Source organism: Protopterus annectens, chromosome 6.part0, assembly GCF_019279795.1.
Source record: "Protopterus annectens isolate FY-2018-M chromosome 6.part0, PAN1.0, whole genome shotgun sequence".
Lineage (NCBI taxonomy): Eukaryota > Metazoa > Chordata > Ceratodontiformes > Protopteridae > Protopterus > Protopterus annectens.
Window position 1 is genome coordinate 1,674,174,626 of NC_056737.1, and position 22,276 is coordinate 1,674,196,901.

Here is a 22,276-nt window from a genome sequence, read left to right on the forward strand (position 1 = left end):
ACGTTCAAATGTAAAGGTGTTACTCTCAAGTACTAACTCTTCTCAGTCCAAACCCAGATCCAGCAGCACTCCCAGGCTTCAGTCCCAGGGTACGCACAGGACTAAGCAGTGGGGGGCCTCCACTTCCAAGTCTGGGAGTAATAAAACTCCCCCCTATGGTAAACTGTCTCATTTACTTCTTTTTAAGACTTCCAAGCACTTCTCAACTGACTGCCCTTTTGGGGGAAAGATTGCTCTTCATGCAGAGAACTGGTAACTCATTACCCAGGACAAGTGGGTTCTAAATATAGTGTCCCAGGGGTACAGATTTCACTTCCACACATTACCAACACCAAGCGGGTGGTCAGATCTACCCCCAAGTCAGTGGCAGAGGCCCAAAAGCAAGTGCATTCTCTCTTAAGCATGGGGGCTATTCAGTTGGTACCAGAAGAGGAAAAGTGACAAGATTTCTACTCAAGACTTTTCCTGGTACCCAGAAAGGACGATTCATGGCGTCCTATCCTGGACCTGTCTACTCTAAACACATTTTTGGTGATTCCAAAATTCAAGATGCTGACTCTTCACCAGTTGCTCCCTATGCTAGGCAAAGACAGTTGGTTGGCAACACTAGATTTAAAGGAAAACATACTTGCACATCCCAATCAGGGAATCTTGCAGAAGATGCCTATCCTTCAAAGCAGGCTACACGCACTATCAGTTGTCTGCACTGCCCTTTGGCTTATCTACTGCGCCTAGGGTATTCACAAAGTGCCTAGCTGCAGTCATTGCATTATGCAGGCAAAGAAATATTCAAATATACCCATACCTGGCTGATTGTCTAATTCAGGCAGAAAGCCAGGACATACTTTGAATAATCTGGCCTTTGTACAAAGGGTGCTAACATGTCTGGGGTACATCATAAACAAAAAGAAATCACACCTGGTACCCTGAAAACAAATTATATTCCTGGGAGCAAGCTTGAATACAACTTCCCAGATGGCTTTCCTCACACCAGAGAAACAAATTAATTTGACAACCTACTTCAAACAAGTGGCCACAAAAACCCTGCGATTTGCAAGGCAAATACTACAAGCCTTAGGGTTCATGGCCTCTTGCATTCTTCTAATTCCATATGCAAGACTGCATATGAGGAAACTCAGGATCTAGAAGCAATGATTCCTATCATACCTTGCCTATGCCTAGAGTTCCTTTGGTGGGCAGAGGCCTGCCACCAAAACAAGGGACTACCATTCACACTACCCCCTGCTGCCCAAACCCTAACAACAGACGCATCAGACTATACATGGGGGGCTCACCTGGCAGGGAAGTACATTCAGGGCAAATGGAACTCAAGTCAAATGCACCTGCATATCAATCAAAAAGAAATGTTAGATGTACAGAATGCTCTGACAGCCTTCAAGGACCACATTCTTCCAGGACAATTAATAGTAAAGACGGACAACACCACTGTTATGTGGTACATAAACAAGCATGGGGGTACACATTCTTATCCCCTCTGCAGACTAGTCATGGCATTGTGGAACACAGCCCTGAGCTACCAAGTGCATCTACAAGCTCAGTTCCTGCCAGGAAAACTAAACACACTGGCAGACGAACTAAACAGAAACCTCATGGACCCAGATGAGTGAAAACTGGAACCAAGGATTTTCAACATGTTGACAAGCAAATGGTGGAGCCCAGATATGGACCTGTTTGCCTCCCCTCAGAACTATAAATTGGACAAATTTTGCACGAGGACTTAGAACAAACAAGCTTGGAAAGTGGATGCTCTGTCCTTCCACTGGAAAAACCTATCAGTTTATACTTTTCCTCCTCTGCCTCTGCTCTCCAAAGTACTACTAAAGATCAAACAAGACAAACCAAGGACAATTTTGATTGCACCAGACTGGCCACGCCAACACTGGTACCCCCTCTTGCGCAGCGTGTCACTGTTGGCCCCATGGCACCTGCCTCAGGCTCCTACCCTATTGTCTCAGCAGGAGAACCAGATTCTGCACTCTCAGCTTCAAACACTGAACCTAGCAGCCTGGGTAATTACCTAATGTCTCCTTTACCATCCCTCAGTAAACCAGTGATGGATATCATTTTAGAGGCAAGGAGGCCTTGTACTAGAAAATCTTTTGCTGAAAAATGGAAAAAATTCTGTGCCTGGAACCAATCTCAAGTGATGACCACAACAGTGCCCAGTTTACCTCAGATTTTACAATAGTTAACTGAGATGCTTCACAAGGGCCTGTCTTTCTCCTTCATCAAAATTCACGCCTCAGCTATTTCAGCTCATTATAACACATAGCCTCACCTCTTCTCTCATCCACTGCTCAAGCAGTTCCTCAGAGGGGCCAAAAATTTAAGACCACCTAGGAGAGCTCCAGCTCCAGCCTGGGACCTTAATTTTGTATTGGAGAAACTCACTCTTCCTCCTTTCGAGCCAGCTGCTACTGCAGATTTAAAATTAATTTCTTGAAAACAGCTTTCCTTTTAGCAATCACTTCAGCAAGAAGGGTATCTTAATTACAGGCCCTTATGGCAGTGGAGCCTTTCATCATCTTTCATGCGCGTAGGGTGTCCCGCAGGACCAATCCCTCCTTCATGCCCAACCTTTTTTTGCCAACCTTCCTTCCTAATCCACAGAACAAAGGGGAACGGATACTGCACTCCTTAGATGTGCACAGACAACTTAAATTCTACTTGGACAGGACTAAACCTCAAAGGAAATCTGAACAACTGCTGGTGGCATTTGCTGCAGGGCCAGAGGGGAAGGCTGTTTCAAAGCAAACCATTTCCAAATGGATAGGCCATTGCATTCATTTCTGTTACAAGCACCATGGAAAACCTATCCCACAGGGGATCAGACCCCACTCAACCAGGGCTGCATCTACCTCTACAGCCTTTCTCAGAGGCGTCCCTACCAGGGACATCCTAGAAGCTGGTACCTGGAGTTCTGTACATACTTTCATCAAACATTACCATCCGCCAATTTTCTTTAAATCCAGAGCTGGCTTTGCCACTGCAGTCTTGCAGGACCTTATAGCTGGTCCTAATGCTAGCTAAATTCCTCCTCCCATCCTTAGCTTTGGGAATCTACCCAAATGTGATGACTGCAAAAGTGAAACACGAACAACATAGTACAGTTGTGTACACTTACCATAAATGTAGATGTTCAAGTGTATTCACTGTTGCAGTCCTGGTTACTCTCCCTCCAGCCCCCTTACTTCTTTTGGCTATACCTCTACTCTCCTTTACTATGCTCAAAAGCTTTTTGGTGTATTTGCTTTTTTGTTGGAGGTATATCCTTGTTTAGTCATAGATTTAATTGCTTCCCATTAGGGGGGTACCTGACATCTGGGGCAAGAAAAACTGATGTAATGGTGTTGGCTGCATGTTTTATACCCCTGATGACCTGACGTCACGGAAGAAGGGACAGCAACCGACGCAGGACCCAAGACTTTGTTAAGCAGGCCGACTGAGGGCTAGTGCAAGCAGATAACTCAACTGTGATGACTGCAACAGTGAATACACTTGAACATCTACATTTATGGTAAGTGTACACAACTGTACTGTCTTTGTTCAACTATGGGTAGACCTTAATTCAGACGAACTACTGATAGAGGATTGAGTTCTAATATTAGATCTGAATATAAGAGCCTGGAGAGAATACCTCTGACTTATAGTAGTAATATTTATAAAATATGTGACATCATTAATAAAAATTGGCCTATTTTATTATCTGATGATAGAATAAATGGGATTTTAAATGTTGAACCACGATTTACCTTTAAAACAAATCTTTCTCTTAAGCGACAGCTGTGCTATAATTCGAATATGAATTAGGAGATTAGATCTATTAGAATGGGTGCATTTCCCTGCAGAGATTGCACGGCTTGCTCATATATATCAGGTACTAGTAGTTTTAAACATCCTGTATCTGGACATAGTTTTATGTTTAATTTCTATGCTGATTGTAGAACATGTAATGCTGTTTATTTAGCTAGTTGCAAATTTTGTTGTTCATTCTATATAGGTAAAACTAATAGAACGTTAAAAGAGAGAATTTTGCAACACATGGGTGACATCAAAAAAGGTAATTTGTTGAACGCTCTGGCCAAGCATATAGCTGATAATAAAGATCATTGTTTCATTTGTCAGGTAATACAGATTGTTGAATGTAATATATGAGGGGGTGATTTAATTAATAAGATTGAAGTTGCTGAAATGAACTGGATAGCCACTATGCAGGCTGATAAATCACCGGGTTTGAACAATGCTTTCCCTTTAAAAACAGCCCTTAAGAATGGGGCATTATATTATTAATTGGATTGTTTTATTGGATGTATTTTGTATTTAAGGAGCAAGTTTTTATTCTTTGTATGGATCTGATGAAGCATTTTATGCGTGAAAGCGCTTATCCTAATTAAAGAATTATATGCTTTTAGTCATGGTGGTCGCTGTTATTTGTTGGACAATTTCTGTTAAAGTGAATGGTCTGTCATTTTTTATTTGTTCACTTGTTATTTTATTATTTATGTTTTCTGTTGGTAAAGTTTCAACTATATCATCATCTGTTATTTTTATTATTATTTATATTTTCATAAAATATTTTAAAGCCTTCAGGAATACTTTTATTATCTGTTCTTCTGTCTTTTTTTATTATTTATATGTGTTATAATTTATTTGATATCTTCTTCTTTCGGCTTTTTCCCAGTTAGGGGTCGCCACAGCGGATCACCTGTCCGCTCATGATTGGCAGTGGAGTTTTACGGTGTCGAGTTGCCAGCCCGGTGCCCAACCTTCCACGGAAGGCACACACATGCGCGCATACACGCCTAGGGGCAATTTAGATTATCCAATCCACCTACAACATGTCTTTGGGATGTGGGAGGAAACCTGAGCACCCGAAGACAACCCATGCGACCACAGGGAGGACATGCAGACTCCACACAGAAGGCACCCCAGCTGAGAATCGAAGTGGAAAACCTCTTGCTGTGAGGCGGCAATGCTAACCACTGCACTATTTGATATGATTTAGTTTATTCATTTTCTTTGATCTAAGAGCAAGTGTATGCAAGCTTAAAGGGTTTACTGAATATGTTTCAAGCTTAAGTTTTTTTCCAGGTTTATTGAAACTATGATTTAGAATTTCAACATATTTTGCTTTTAAATTTTTAAGTTCAGACTGACAATGTCATTTGGTTTTAGATTTAACATTAGTGCATCTATTTTGGCCTGTAGTGTATTCAGTTCTTTGTCCCATTCTTTTGTTTTGCAAATATACCAGCATATAACTCTTCCATTTAAATATATCTTTAGTGAATCCCACAAGACAATGTCAGATACCTCACCATTCATGTTTATTTCTAGGAAATACCAAACCTTGAATCCTTTTATTTTAATAATGTACGTTAGTAATCTCCTGTGATTTATTAAATTGTCAGTTTTTAAAATAATACTTAATCTAGTACTACTGTTAGAATCCATCCTATTTTTTCATTAAATGTTAATAGTATCTGAACAAACATCTGAAAAATATTCCCGTTTAAGATTCAAACTTTCCTTAATAAATTGTTCTGAGATATTGCAATTTGTTATCATTAAAAAGAGACAATGACTAAAAAACACAATCCTAAATATTTTATCAGAAGTGTCATTGTATAGGTTAGTATATAAACTGTCCTTTTGGTATATTGCAAAAACTCAGAACTAACTGACAGTGATCTAGAATACAGTTCACTATCTTTTGCTTATCTAATTTGTATTCATTGACATCTCAGTATGTGATTCAAAATATTAACCTGGACAGTTCTAAGAGTTTTCAGAACTCCCGCAGCATTACAAATGAATAGTTTATCAGCTACAGTTCACACAAAAACATTCATGAGTGAATCCAAGCCACCTCTACATTATAGATCAATCCTTCAAACCCTTCCAAACCACTTAAAAAAATTCATAGTATCTTAGCTACTAAAAAGCTACTATATTTAAAGAAATAACATTTAATGATTTAGGAAGCACTATTTGTATGAAATGTTTAATATAAAGCAGACTGTCATTTTTAAAGGAGACATAGCATATAAACTTGCATGAAAAGAGTGACAGTTATGTGTGATCCAGGTTTAACTTCTAAAAGTGTGACTGTTACTCTTATTATTTGATAGCATTCTAATAGTAACTCATATATGTAAGAAAATATATTTTTTATACTTTGTATATAACGTAGCTTAACTTTCTTGGGTGCTATTGGATGTGAAGTATACAGTTGCAACCATTCAGAACTGTGTAATAACTACCAGTGGTTTAGAATGCAATTCACCGTCTTTCACTTATTATCTAACTTGGCTTCTTTGACTTCTTGGCATATAATTCAAAATATTACTATTATTTACTTTTAGACAGGAAGAAGTAACCTGGACAGTTCTTTGAATTTTAAGAACTCCCGCAGCATCACAAAAATGCTTGTGACTCTGAAGTTGTTTCAAGCTGGTTTTCATGATAAGGGCTTGAAAATGAATAGTCCATCAATTACAATTCACATAAAAATGCTCACAAGTGAATCCAAGCCACCTCCACACCACATATCAATCCTCAAACCAACAACAACAACAAAAAAAAAGTAAAGTATCCCAACCACTAAAAAGTCATTACACTCAAAGAAAAAACATGTAATGATTCAGCAAGCACTATTTGTATGAAATGTTTAATATAAAGCAGACCATAATTTTTTTAAAGGAGACATATCAACTTGCACTAAAAGAATAACAGTTATATGTGATCTAGGTTTAACTTGTAAAAGTGCAAATGTTACACACACACTCAAACCTAAGGCCAATTTAGAGTGTCCAATCCACCTGCAGCATGTCTTTGGGATGTGGGAGGAAACCGGAGCACCCGGAGGAAACCCATGCAACCACAGGGAGGACATGCAGACTCCACACAGAATGCACCCCAGCCGAGGATTGAACCGGAGAACCTCTTGCTGTGAGGCGACAAAGCTAACCACTGCACCACCGTGGCCGCCCTTCATGATTTAAAAATTATTTGTGTCCAGAGACCCAAATTTCCAGGAGGAGGAGATCAAGGGCTTGTAACTAGTAACTTGATGTCCTCCTGTATCACAGTTCACTGTACAGTATTTTTTACAATAGGGATCCCCTGCCTAGGGCAGCATGACATCCAGCTAGTATAACCAAGCTTTTAGGTAATAATGTGTATTGCATACATCACACATTTTCTCCCTGTGCATGGCATATGACATAAAGGTGACATCCGGATGTACCATCCTCAGAACTCCTTTGCTGCCAGTCTGAATGCCATCTTCGATTGTCGGTCTGAACGCTTGTTCGTCAACTGGTTACCAAACCTCTTGCAGATAACTGCCCCACTGGGTTTTTTTCGATTTTCTTATCTTTATTTTACCTTGTTCTGGTTGTTGGTTTCATGTCATCCATGAAGGGGATATGCCAGTGTGGGAGACAGATTCCCCATAAAGATCATCACAAGCAGTGTCTGTTTTGTTTAGGTGCTTCCCATGATCATACATCTTGTGAGATTTATCAAGCTTTTGTCCCTAAGACATTGCGTAGTCAGCTTTCTTCCCTAGCTATTTACTTAGATAACCAATGACTTAAACTGTTGGCTAAAGACACTATGGAAGGATCTTCCCGGCCTGAGGGTCAGCCATCTGTGAAGAAAAAGACCAAGAAAGCTCACTCAGATTCTTCAGCTCTACCTCCTGTACTGGATGCCTCTCTTGAAGCTAGTGAAAGCCCAGAGGATCACCCAGTTTCCTTATTGGATTCCTCTGCTGAGACTGCCTCAGAGGCTGGCATGGATCTGACTTCACGCATGTCCATGGAGGCCTTGCAGACGTCCGCTTTGGATGTACAGGGGGAACCGCAGCTAATATTACTTAAGGGCCTAGGGGTGTTCCCCAGATATTAGTGAGGGAGGAGGTTCTGACTACAATAATAGAGTGTTGCCAGGAGTCAAATCCTCCTAAGATGTTTAAGGCTGACATTCTCTCAAAAAGAAGCAGAAAACTAATACATTTCGGCTGCTCCTAATGGTCCTCAGAGTGAATGGCAAAACTTCACTCAAGGCCTGTTTAATGTCCTGATGGCTCTAAAGGCTCCACATGGGGTTTCTGCTCCTGGACTTCTCCCCCTCTTAAGAGGCCTAGGGAGCAGGATTCCTCTGATGATGATGATGCAGATTCTGATGAGGAACCCCTGACATATTCTTCCCAGATTCCTTCTCCCCTAGATTATGGTTCTGAGGAAGACGAGTCTATCAGTCCTGACTCTCCTTTTGAGGAGATTTCTTTTAATGACACTATTTCCAGAATGATGAACTTTTTCAACTGGGACACTGTGCTCAGATATTTGATGTTCAGAAGAGGTACTATGAGCTTCTGCAGATGGAGTCTTCTAGGCCCTGTTCCTCCTGCTGTTGCTGCCTTACTAGATTCTTTTTCCAGTGCTTCTTAGGCTCCTAATTCCTAACCCCATTTCCAAAAAAAAACTGATAGCTTTTATAAGGTGCTGAGGACTGCAAGTTTCTTTATACGTATCCCTAGGCTGACGATTCTGTGGTATCAGTTGCTTCTGATAAACCCTCTAAATTGTTGTCCTTTTCTAAGTTGTTTCCCTCTGATAAGGACAGCAGAGCCATGGAGAGGCTGGGTAAGAAAGTGTGTACTTCTCCTACCTTAGCCTTTAGACCTGTGAGCTATCGTACACATACAACCAGATATATTTTGCCTGTTTTCTATCAGGCCTGTCCAGCTATTTTAGATCTTCCTGCTTCTGAGAGGAAGGCCTCTGCTCTTTCCTTGCTAGGGACATCTTCTCAAGCCCCTCACCATTCCATTAAATGCAGCTATGATGCGGCTGATGCTTCATCTAGGGGTGCTGCTTTTAGATCTGTTTTGAAGAGGTATTCTTGGCTCAGATTTCAGCCTTTGCCTGATGGTATTAAGCCTAAACTGATGGATGTTCCTCTGGATAATAAGCATTTGTTTTGTGCTGCTGCCTCAGAGTTGTTTTAAGTCCCTGCAAGAAAAGGCCTTACAGAATTTGAAGCATATTTCTGTTTGACGTGTTCTCAATTTTCAAAAGAATTACTGTAACCAGCCTCCCTTTGTTCATAGACAGTGTCTCCCCTCATCCTCCCCCAAAGGTAAAAAGGGTGGTAGAATGGCTCCCCCTGGTAAGGCTGCCCAGACTACTCGTACTCAGAAGCCTCCTTTCTTTCACAAACCAGGTGCTCTTTGACTGTCCTGTTCTTCTCAGTCACATTCCTCTTTCTCTGCATCTTTTCTGTCCCTTCCTATTTGGTTAAAGGTCACCCAAGACTCCTTGGTTCTTTTCATAATTCTTCAAGGTTATTGCATGGTTTGGAACCCCCCCCCCCCCTTTGGGCATTCTTCAGCTTCCTCAGGAACAACTGCCTTTTTTCCAGAGGTGCTTCAAGGCCTTTTGGCTCAAGGAACAATTCAAGAAATTCTGACTCCACAGAGTAAACTCCAGAATGTTCTTGATCCCCAGGAAAGAAGGCACTTGGAGACCTATTCTTGATCTTTCTCAGCTAAAACACCTTTTTGAAGGTCCCTTTCTTTCGGATACTATCCCCTCAAACCTTGTTTCCTCTTCTACTTGCTCAGGATTTTCTAGTTTTCTTGGATCTCAAAGATGCTTATCAATACATTTCCATTCATCCCTTTTTCTGCAAGTTTTTATGTTTCTCTGTTGCTTCCTGGCATTTTTAGTTGTCTACTTTGCCTTTTGGCCTCTGTACTGCCCCAAGGGTCTTAACCAAACGCCTCTCTCCTGTGATTGCTTTCTACAGATTAAGAGAGATACAGGTCTTTCCTTACCTGGACAACCTGTTCTGGTCTAGAAATTTTACTTCAGCATCTGCACTTTGCTGTTTCTGCCCTGCAAAGCCTGGGGTTTCCTGTAACTTTCCAAAAATCATTCCTACCTCCTTTTCAGGATCATGTTTTTCTGGGGTGCAGGCTCCAGACTGTTTCAATGCTGGCATGCCTGCCTCCTCTCAAGGCTTTAAATCTGATTACGTTCTTTCAATCCCTTCTTCTCCAGCTTTATATACAGCTAGGGATCTTCTGAGGGCTCTGGGTACATGGCTTCCACCATTCCTCTGCTTCCTCTGACCAAATTCCACATGAGAAAGCTGCAGTGGTTTCTAAAGTTAGTTTGGTTTCAACATTCTCATCCTTTAGATTTTCTAGTCCCTCTTCCAAAATGCCCCAAGCTGGAACTTCAATTGTGGATTCATCGGTTGTCCTTCAATCCAGGGCTTCCTTTTCAACCTCCAGTCCCCTCTCAGGAATTCTTCACAGATGTGTCAGACGTGGGATGGGGGCCTGCTTTGGTCTCTTTGACAAAAGAAAAGCCACATCAGTGTCACAGAGATGAGAGATCTTCTCATGCTTTTCATTCTCTTTTTATTCCAGGGCCCCTCAAGATTTTTACAGATGATACCACAGTGATGTGGTATACCAACAAGCAAGGGAGGGGGGGGGGGCAAGGTCTTATGTCCTGTACAGATTAATTGTTCAGGTTTGAGATCTAGCTCTCCACTATCAGGTGACCCTTCAGGAAGTTTACATCCCCTGGGATCAGAACAAAGTGGCAGATTCTCTGCGCAGGTCCATAACACAATCCCACGAGTGGATGTTTCACAGTTATGTGTTTCTGGACATTGTCCACCAGTGGCGCACTCCTCAGGTAGGTCTATTTGCCTTACCTTTCAACAGACAACTTCTTTTTTGCCCCAGAGTCCCATGTACTCTGGCCTGGAAAGTGGATGCCCTCCCTTTTTCTTGGAAGAGGATCTTTCTTTATGCCTTCCCTCCTCTTCCTCTCATTCCAAAGGTCCTGTTCAAGATAAAACAGGATCTCCCCAAAATCTTGCTGGTGACTTCCTTTTGGCCTAGACAGCACTGGTTCCCACTTCTGCATTTAGCTAGGAGCAGTCACCACAAATTACCTCACAGGTTGGACCTATTCACACATGACAAGGGGTCTCTCATTAATCTTCATGTGTCCACTTTTCAACTGACATTGTGGGTGATAGAGTTTTGATCCCATGCAGACACTTTTTTTTCTCAGAACATGCTCCAGGTCCTGCAGGAGGCCAGGAAACCCACTACGAGAAAATCTTGTTTTCTAAATGGAAGAGATTTTCTGTTTGGCGTCTTTCTCGTAACCTGGATCCACTTACTGTGGATGTTCCTTTGGTCGTTTCTTATTTGTGAGAATTGCTAAATGCTGGGTTGGCATATTCCTCTGTTAAGGCCCACCTTTCAGCTATTTCCGCTTGTCTTCCTGTGACTCCTCCTTTTGCCTATACATTTGAGGTCAAACAGTTACTAGGCATCCTTCACATTAGACCTCCCAGGAAACCTGTCCCTCTTTCATGGGACCTTAATTTTGTTTTGGAAAAATTGACTGATGCTCCTTTTGAGCCTGATGCTTCAGCTTCCTTACAGCATTGTTCTTGGAAGACTGTTCTTTTGGTCCTTACTTCTGCTAGATGGGTGTCTCAGCTGCAAATTCCCTTATGGCTGTTCCTCCTTTTTTAGTTTGTCATAAGGACAGTGTCTCTTCGTACTAATCCTTCTTTTAGGCCCATGGTGGTTAATAAGTTGTCTCTTAATTAGTCTATTCATTTGCTCAGATTTTCCCTTCTCCACAATCTGCTAGTGAGAAGGTTCTGCACATCTTGGATTTGCATAGGCAAGTCAGATATTATTTGGATAAGACTAAAGGTTTTCCTAAATCTGAGCATCCTTTTGTTTCTTTTCACCTAGATCTTTAGGGTTCATTGTTTCCAAGCAAATCATGACTTCTTTGATATCTAAAGCTATTTATTTTTGCTGTTTCTTTTATCTAGTGCTTTTTTCAAAAATTTGGATACTAGTATCTATTCTTGAGACAACTGTGTGGACCTCTCTGCATACCTTTACCAAGCACTACAAGTTGGATGTGATTTCTAGGGCCAGATCTGGTTTTGCCAGGGCCATTCTTCATGGTTTCCTGGAGGGTCTGCTGGCCCCTCCTCCTCCCAAGCTTCTTCCTGTGCTATTGTACTCTCCCTGTTGTAAAGAATACTGCAACAGTGATATGGAAGGACATAGTACAGTTGTGTAAAATTTTACCATAACAGGAGATGCCCCTTATTTTCACTATTGCAGTATTTGCTCCCTCCCTCCTCCTCCCAGTCCTTTTTCCTTCTGTATGTACATGTTACCTGATAGGCATACACTAGTACGCATTATGAAGAAATCCATTTCTTGTCAGGTTTTCTGATATGAGCAACACTTCTAGACGTGGTTGCTGAGCTCCAAATCCAGTGTATTTTCATGTCTTTAAAGAGTTACTGTAAACATGTCTTAAATGGATAATATTTAAAAAAGGAGATGTGACTTCTATATGTTATACACATGTTAAGATTAACAAATAAAAGACATGAAAATAGACTAAATTCGGAGCTCAGCAACCGCATTTAAAGTGTTGCCCCGACAACGGAAAGTACCATAGCTTCTTTACACTAATAATACATATTTTTTGTAAGTGTCCCTTAGTTTCCTTCCATTTTTTAATGATTTTTACTGTTATTTACAAAAAAGGCCAGCAAGATGAATGGGGGGAAGGGAGTGACAGAGAAGTAGAAACTCGTGGCAAATATTGAAGTTCTTCTTCTTCTTTCGGCTTTTTCCCGGTTAGGGGTCGCCACAGTGGATCACCTGTCCGCTCATGATTGGCAGTGGAGTTTTACGGTGTCAAGTTGCCAGCCCAGCGCCCAACCTTCCACAGAAGGCACACACACGTGCACGCACACACCTAGTGCCAATTTAGTGCCTCCAGTCCACCTACAGCATGTCTTTGCGATGTGGGAGGAAACCGGAGCACCCGGAGGAAACACACGCGACCACATGGAGGACATGCAGACTCCGCACAGAAGACACCCCAGCCGAGGATCAAACCGGAGAACCTCTTGCTGTGAGGCGGCAATGCTAACCTTGAAGTTAAACTAGTGTAATTTCATCTAGAAGGCAACACTTTAAACCTTTCTCTCAATCTGTCAGTAGCTCAAGTTAAGAGTACTAATATTTTTTATTGTCACTAATTCTCCTTCTTTATTTATGAATCTGTCCCAGATTTCTCACATTCATCATATCATGACATTGTATGCATCCCTATGAGTTATCTAAATAAGAAAGCTTAACTGAAAAGAAGCCGTGTGATTTAAAATAATATATAAACATTGCTGTTGTATAAGTAAGTGTGCCATCCACATGAAAAAGGCAGGAAATAGATGTAGCTAAATTATGTACAAAAAGCCAGCAAGATGAATGGGGAAGTGTGTGAGAGAGGCCTGGAACGGAGGTGTTGTCTGTGATAGCCAATCAGCTCATGAGTTGTGGACTGCTTGAGGGAGATTTACAGTCAGACACTTTACAGGGAAATAGTTAATTTTTTGTAATTTCTTGTAGGGCAAATATAAGGATATTATGTCACTATTAAAAAAGACGTTATCCAGATTTGCTGGCCTTATTATAATTTTTTTTCATTTTTCTCTGTTACTTTATCGGGGCAACACTTTAAACACGAGCGTTCAGCTGAAATCCAGTACCTTAACACATCTGTTAACCAGGTGTGTGTAAAATTTAAAAATAATTTCTTTTTTTTTTTAATTATTATTAAGACAAGTAATTTTTGCACATATCTGGTTAACAGACATGTTTAGGTACTGGATTTCAGCTGAACAATCACATTGAAAGTGTTGCCCCGATAACGGAAAAGTACTGAATAATGTTTGTTACCTAAATGGAATGGAACTTTACTAAAGGGATATGTGATATGATGGATGAGGAGATATCTAAAGAAGAAACACAAAAAGTTAGAAGCATTAAGTGGGGATACTTTAAAAAGACTAGACAGATTGCTACCTAGAGTTCTAAACGGGTTACTTAGTGTAATTCGGGAGCAATTAGCTGTACTTAAGAATCTACACTGTCCAAAGGAATGTACAGCTTTTAATTTGAAACTTTTGGACCTAGGAAAGACTCATGATCTTCCTGATATCATCACACCCTCTTTTAAGTGTCTTCATTTGAATCCGAGAGCTTCATGCAGATAGTGATTCAGGAAGTTCCCAGTGAATTTTTTAACTCATCTTGATCAGGTGAGAATATTTTATGAGGAGTTATTCATAGACAGATGACTTGTACGGCCGTACCAAAACCGAGTCAGATGAACTTTATTAGCTTTAATTTTTCTATTACAGTGGCTTTTCCACAGGAGCATCCTGTTAGATGCTACAGGATTTTTGTCTCCCTCATATAGGCTTACTGGAAAGTCAGAAAATATGTGATGCATCTGACATGCTGGAATAGATAAGAATTTTGCAAAAGGAAAGGAATTGGGGTACTAGTCAGAGAAGGACTAGTGGAGAAGGTGACTTGTAATTAGTGTGTTTTCTGTATTTTATTTGTATGTTTGCAATGTATTTAATAAGTATATGAGGATAAGATTAGTTGGAAGAGTTTGCTTTTTGGTGCACTCTCTCCATTTAGTGCATAGAAATACGTGGTTCTACATTTACAAATAACAATCACTTGTTCATGTGTGATTTTTTTTGTGTTCCTGGAGTGAGTTTTTCTAAGACAGTTAGAGTAGGGAAAAAACTGCCGATGTAGATTGATCCTAAGCTGAAACAAACCTACTAGTCATTGTGCAGAGATAGCAGGCAGGACTAAGAAAATTATTTTGTATTGTGAGGGTGACTGACTTAGAGTAATCAGGTGATTTTGCTTTGCAATTCAATTTTGAGTTTATTTATTTGTTAGCTGGTTAAGTGAACTGACATTTCTCCAGCCTGTCTTAGCTATGACCAGGCAAGAGTAAATGCAACAACTATGTGGGCCATTTCCACACAGCTAATCAGCCAGCAGGTGTGAGAAAGCCAGAGTGTTTGGAGAAAACCTATGCAGACACTGGACAAAGGTACCAAACACCACAGAGAGAAAGCGAGACCAAACCATTGTAGTAATACATACTTTATCATACCCTACTGAGTTTGCTTCAAAAATGTGGCAAGAACTATTGTGTGTCTACTTACAAATGAATGTGGCTCACCATTTTATGGGCCGTCTCATCTATTACCTTATATTATTTCTGTATTCCAGTACCTACCAAAGTCACTTTTAGCAAATTTGTATACTTCTGTCTGTGAGGTCTCTGTAAAAGGTTGAAGTGTACTGAATGTTGTACAGCATAGTGACTTAGTGGTAACATCTCTGCCTCACCTTGCAGCTGTGAGACAGAGATCTTACTACATAGTATTGAGAAGCCCAGAGTTGGGTATATTGTATATTGTTCAGTTATGGAGGCTGGACAGGGTGAAGGAAATAAAGTTGTTTAATGTGGTGATGGAAGACGTAACCAAAATAGTGAATTCCCCTAGCTCTTAGAATTTGCACATTGGCTGCTGCTTTGCTGCTTTTCCACGAAATATATGTTGGGGGACTGCATGGTGTGGAGGAGGCATTCATTCATAAGAAAGCAGACTTAAACTTGTACATATTCATCATGTTCTTATAGTAGAATGAATCCCTGAGTCAAGGTACCGAGATCTCCTATTATAGAGTTGTATGCCTGGGTTTCATTTGAGCTATCACTGAATCGAAACTCTAAAAGTTGCTGTTGCAACGGCTGATGAAGCCACACTTGCATGAAGAACATCATAGTTGTTATATCTACTTTACGGTTACCATTTCCAAGGAATATTTCTTAGCCATCTTCCTGTAGCTTGGAGTGGATACATATTTATAATTCTGTTATTCATTATTTAATACACACAGAAAGATCTGACTTTTCCTTTGTTATTCCCTTTCCAAATTCTTTCCACTTTACTCTCCCATTTTTAAATACCTTTATTGAATGATCACTTGTGACATAGGCAGACTTACATTTACTTAAAAGTAGTCAAATCATATAAGCAAGTTCAAATTTATAGATGTTGTACATCATATATATTTGTATATATCCTATAATCTAATTAACATTACATAAATTATTCAGTTCCTGCCTTCTCTTAAACCTCATTCCTCTTCCAAAACATTTTTCTGTATGTATTGTTCGCCCAGTTTCCATTTTTTTGTATATAATTTACTCCTACCCTTTTCTAAAGATTCAACTTTGTGTTCTTTTATCTCTGTAACAGTATTCACTCCTTCAAGTGTAGTTGGTTTAGATTTTGATTTCCATTTTCTAGTATTTTTTTTTTGGCAGCTGCCAGAATTAAACTTAACATGGCATTATTTTGTCTAGGTAATTCAGATCATATATCCCAGCTCAAAAAAAAAAATATTTCCTTAATTAGACTCATTTGCTGTCCCAGTAATCCTGACCGAGTACTGTGTAGGAAATTTTTAAAATCTGCCAGCCATACCTATAAACCCCTTAATGCAAGAAGTCTAGACAAAGCCAAAAATAATCTGGGGGAGGACAAAGGCCCAAAAATAGGGACAAATTTTAAATATTGCTACTATAAATTTAGAAAGTTGCTAGAATAATAAATTTAGTGTTAGCATACATTTTCAAAAGAATATGAAGTCTGAAACTCAGTAGTATGTCATTATTTAGTGACTTCATTTCTCAATGATTTGTCGGAAAATCACAAATTTTATGAGGAGCAGATTAAAAATATGAGGTAAAAATCTGTACAGTTGAGATGTATGCTGCCAACTCGCTTTTCTTGTATTCTTTTGTTTTAAGCAGTTGTTGATGTTTCAACTTCTGTATGTCATTGTTATCATAAGGGTGTGTTAATTAGTAGATGAGATGGAATCCTGCATAACATCCATCTCGTAAGCAGTGAAAGTGTTGTACAAAAAGTGAAGACAATAACTCACCTCATTTCTGCCATCACTGTAGAATGTATTGCAACAGAGCAAAGTCAGAATGCTGCTACACTTGGTGTATGCTACATTTTGTCCGAGTTCATTAATGCAAATGAGAAAATGTACGTCATGTCTAGGTGTAACAACATTACAATGTCTTTACATTTACTTACTACCTCAACATTGCCAGGTAATTTAATGAAACTAGCTAGCCCTTAATGTTATTTGCAGTATATCGACATTTTTCTTCAATTCCTACCCCAATGAAGTACCAGGTGTAAACACCCACTTCTGTAAAATTTTCTTTCGTAATTCTAGGAGTGATTTCTTTACATAAGTTTCTTATTAACCATACTTTTGTTTATAGATATTTCTGCAATTTTAGTGATACTCTGTACCCCCGCCCCCACGCACACGCACACACTTGAAGAATGTACAAGTTGCTTAACTAAAGTCCCTAGGTTATCCTTGCAGGGCAGAGAAATGAGAGCAGTGGTTGTGAATCAAGTGGCCCATATCTATTGTCACTTTGTTTTTGCAGCCTAATGCTGACGCTGTCTTTTATAAGGTACTAGGTCGCAGTCATTGTTGAAGCCTTACATCTGCCCTTTCCCATGCTATACAGTTAGTGGAGTTAAACAGCTGCCGAGGAATCTGGAATTTTAAATGCTTTAGGAACTGTCACCCTGGCTTTGAAAGCAGAAGGGGAAAGCAAATTGTAACAACACTCAGTATATAATTTATCCACTGCAGACTACTGTTTTGATCTCAGCATGTGAAACAGGAAAATCACATTCCTTTCCAAGTGCAGAATCTGTGTTTTACAGACTCGTTTTTGATTAGGCCTTCATCACTTATTTTGCCCTTAAATTTACCTTGGCCTTGGGCATTTGTTAAATGCTACTTTAAAAATTGCTGGCAAACATTAACATGTTATTTTAAGCTGACATCATTCTGTTCCTGATGGGAAACAGGATTTATAAATAGCCTTCTTGTATGCACCAAGGGGAAAAGAAAGCTGAGTTTCCATGCCAGCCTGCAGTGTGATGTGACAAGGCTTTATGGAGAGCTCATCTGATTAGTATGTGTTTTAATACCCCGAGAAAGAAGGGTGGTGTGTGTGTGTGTGTGTGTGTGTGTGTGTGTGTGTGTGTGTGTGTGTGTGTGTGTGTGTGTGTGTGTGTGTGTGTATGTACCATATGTCCGTATCTGTCTATGTGTGTGTACACATACACACACACCCACACCCACACTCACATATAGATAAATACAATCACAAACATATGCTCATGTGTAAGAAAAACATTTTTTTTTGTTTGTTTTTTATACTGTTTAACCTTCTGTCAGTATCATGCTGATCTCTTTATGAATGCAGTAGTGGCCTTCCCTAGCTGCTCTTCCTATAGTTCATACCCCAGAAGGGGGACCACCATGGGAACAACACTTGATTATACAAATAAGCAAACCTCTCCTGTTGGGTGCAGAGTTTCCTAATGAGAATCATTAACAAGATGAGTAACCTAGGGCATGCTTCCTTCCAAACCCTCAGAGAGATCGGACTGATCCTTATGAATGCTGTCTTCTTCCTGGCTGGCTGGATGGTGTTTAGGTCACTTTATGAACCTGGCTGATTTGAAGTGAAGGTAGATACATTGTCCCTCACCTCCAGGCCACCTTAGGTCTTTCAATATTGAGAGAAAGACCAGTCTTTAATAGCGTTCTAGTAACAGTTGAAATTGCTCGCCTGGCTTTGAAAGTCTCCTTAGTTCAGACCAGTTTTCATATAATTTGGTGTTATACTTACTTGTGAGTCCAACAGAAATAAGTGTTGTTTTGTTTTAATTTATACAGTTTAACAGAAACATGTTTTAAGGGTAAGATGAAAACTCAAAGTGTACAGCAAACTAGGTGCATTTTTGTATGTTAAAAGAATTTTTGGAGTTATGCTATTTCCCATCTTGAGTTCATCTGACTAATTTTTTAATTGACTATGGTTTGTAGACTTTAGAAGATCAAATATAAACTCATTTTAATTTGGGAGTTTCACATTAAGCCCGGGGAATTCAAGCAAACTTTGGCATAGGCAGTTTTAATGGAGCCCCTTTAATGCATTCAGCTAAAGTCCATTTAAGCAGCACAAAGTTATGTTAAGGTATGTCTTTGTGAGGCAGCTGTTTCCTTTAATAGGTGAACATTAACCAGAAAAAAAAAATACAACTTGTTATGCATTAGCTATTTGATTCTGTCATTGTGTCTTCACTGTTGATGCCTGCTTTATTTCTGCAGTCTGTCCATTCTCTGCCCCTCAGACCATAGCTTTGTTTTGATTTTCTTGTTTTAATAGTGAATGTTTCATTTTAGCCCCCCTCCCCCTCATTTTCTGGAAACATGTTACCACTATTTAATTGGAAGTATCACTTCCATTTCCCTTCTTACACATCTCTCTTTTGTCATGCCATCTTTTGTTTGTGGATTTGTTTATGAAAAATGATGCACGCCCTGTTCCCCGATGTGAATTAGCTCAAGACGTACTATACTGCTTTTTCTTCAAGGTTTGTACAAAGAGATGTATTGGGCTTTTCTTGCAGTCCTTTGATACAGTTCCTGAACAGTAAATAATTGCACTCCGTTGGGCTTGCGTCTTCTAACCATTTTGCATGATTTTTCCCAGGACAGGAAGTGACCACAATACCAAATACTTCATCAATGGTGTTTTGCCTTTCCTTTTGTGCAAGGCATGGGTATAGTGATTAACTTGCGTAGGTGGAGCGATCAGTCAGACCTCTTTCAACCTTGACCTGGTCACTTTCTTCATGTCGTACCATCCCACTGTGCAAGCCGAATACAATCTTATAGTCAGTCCCACACTGTATGTAAAATCAGGGCCTCCTTTTTGTCTGTCTGAGTTCACTTACTTGCCTCTGTTAATAGTGTATCTTATTCTGTATTGTCTTTTTTGTCTTGGGTTCTGGATGTTTCATTGGAAGTTTCATTTTTAATTTTGAATCTGTGTTGCCATTCACTTAACTAACCTCCAAGTAATTATATTTTTCTTCATTGCTTTTGTCTTCCTGCTTGGTGGCAGTCAGTTCTGTCCTCAGCTGGGCAGAGCCTATTTATTCCTGTCTTCTGGAAATTTTGCTAAGAGCTGAGGCAAGAGCTGATTGGGGGGGGGGGTTACTATTCAGGCAGGGATGAGGGTGTTTGTGCTCTGGCTAGCATCCCAGCAGTGAGAGCTTCTGACTCAGTACACTTGTTGCAGGAGTCATTGTAGTTACCATCCGTGCCTTGTCCTTGCAAGTGTGAGCTTCTGCACACACAGTCTGAAGGCTACTACCCATCAGGGGCTTGATGAACCAAATTCCTGCCCCCATGGCACTATTCCTTTGAAAGATAGTGGCAGTGTTTGGCCGTCTCTTTCCTAGTCCTTCAGTATGTTAACATGTGTACTAATTCTGGTATCTGCAGAGCCAGATAGGATCAGCAGTGAAGTTTTATGGTTGTATTTATTAAGATGGTATTAACTGGGTTGTCCTGCCTGGACTTTTTATCAACATTAGGTGATCTGCACAAATGCAAAACAACTTCACTTGTTTGTTTGTGTCTTTCGGCTTTTCCCGGTTAGAGGTTGCCACAGCGGAACTCTGGTCTGCTAATGATTGGCAGTAGATTTTTTACGTGCCGAGTTTGCCAGACCTGACACACAACCTTCAACAAAGGTAAGCCCATTCATGCATGTCTCCACACAGAAGACACTCTAGCTGAGAATCGAATGGCGCAACGTCTTGCTGTGAGGCGACAACGCTACCGCAGCACCACCACCGCAGTAGATGCAGTGACTGCTGAGTTTAATTTAAATATGACATTTGAGAAAAAGAATGGGACGAAGCAAGGACAGGTGTTTGGTGCATACATCAGCATGTTTGTCAGCTATGATAAGAAATTCCAGAACAGACAGCTGAAAACAAAGTTGCAGAAATGTAGATAGTCAACATAATTATTATGTAGGAAAGATGAGAAGTGGACTGGTACAGATAAGTGTAAGGAGAATTGTCTATTTCAAATGATTTTCAGAAATGACCCTTCCGCAGGAGCAGGGATAATTACATATACGGACAGTTTAGGATAGTTACTTCAACAATGTTGATTTTTTTGAGCTGAATAGCTTGAACAAGAATACCCAGAGACCTCCTCCTGTTATGATTCTTCCATGAATGCTGGCCATATATCTGGCGAGACCATTTTATATCTGGCGAGGCGGTTTTGATAAACACATTCTATCATCGTCATCAGCTCCTTTTTCTGCTTGGGGTCACCTGTTTAGATGCTGTGTCTCTCTCCTACCTTAGACAGTCAAGGCTGACTGTCGCAGATCTTCTCATTCACATAGTCCAGCCATCTCTTTGCTGGGCATCCTTGTTTCCTCTTGCCTTCTTAATGTCTCTCCCAAATGTTCTTCTCTAAATCATCATCTGCTTTCTTGCACATGAACCTGAACCACTGTAATTTGTCCTTTTTGACCACCTCTGCAGTTGCAGCTACTTTGTCTTGTGCTCTGATGTTATCCTTTCTTTGTGTCTCTCTGTGTGCATCCTGCTACCTGCCTCAGACACTTCATCTCCATCACCTCTAGTTACGTCACGTATTCCATCTTTCTGTGCCATACAGTAATACTGTTCGGACCACTGTTTTGCACACCTTACATTTCAGCTTCTTTAGCATTCTTTTGCCACACATTACCCCTACTCTCTTTGGCAGTTTATTGCAGCACCTTTGATTCTAGCTTTGACCTTCACGTTCAGACTTCCCTTCTACTCAGCCACATCTCCTAGATACCTGAAGCTGTTGACCATAAAACTTTTATATTTCATAGTTCTGCTTTCTTCTTGGAGTCTGTCTTTATGATTACATATGTTTTTGTTTGTCCTCTTAACATCTTGTAGTGCACGGAGCACAGTGATTATGCTCCAATATTCAGAAACAAAGGCAAATCAGCTAAGCAGTACAATAGCAGAGACCAGTCTTAAAAAATGTTAAGCACCTCCTGCTTAACTTGTTAAGGTTGTTTCTCTTGCTAGGCAGTCAAATCTGCCAGTACTGACCAGCAAAAGACACTGTCAGAATAAAATAAGATTTGTTTCTGCCTGCTATCTGCACCTGCAATGTGCCCCTGCCTAACTTCCTTTTAAAGTCTTAGAAAGTAGATAGAAAAACAGGATGTGTGTTTTACATTATCTGATTCAAAGTCTGAAACTGAGAGGGATATCATTATTTAGTGACTTCAGTGGTCGATAATTTGTCAAAAAAACAAAGATTTGTCCAAAAAACAGACCAAATATATGACAGGAAAAT

At 40.1% G+C, this 22,276-nt stretch overlaps 1 protein-coding gene across 1 annotated transcript in view; it reads left to right on the plus strand.

The window, feature by feature from the left end:
• The window catches only part of THADA (THADA armadillo repeat containing), a 3,943,996-nt gene that overhangs the window by 2,378,039 nt on the left and 1,543,681 nt on the right, over positions 1-22,276 (plus strand). The window lies entirely within an intron of this gene.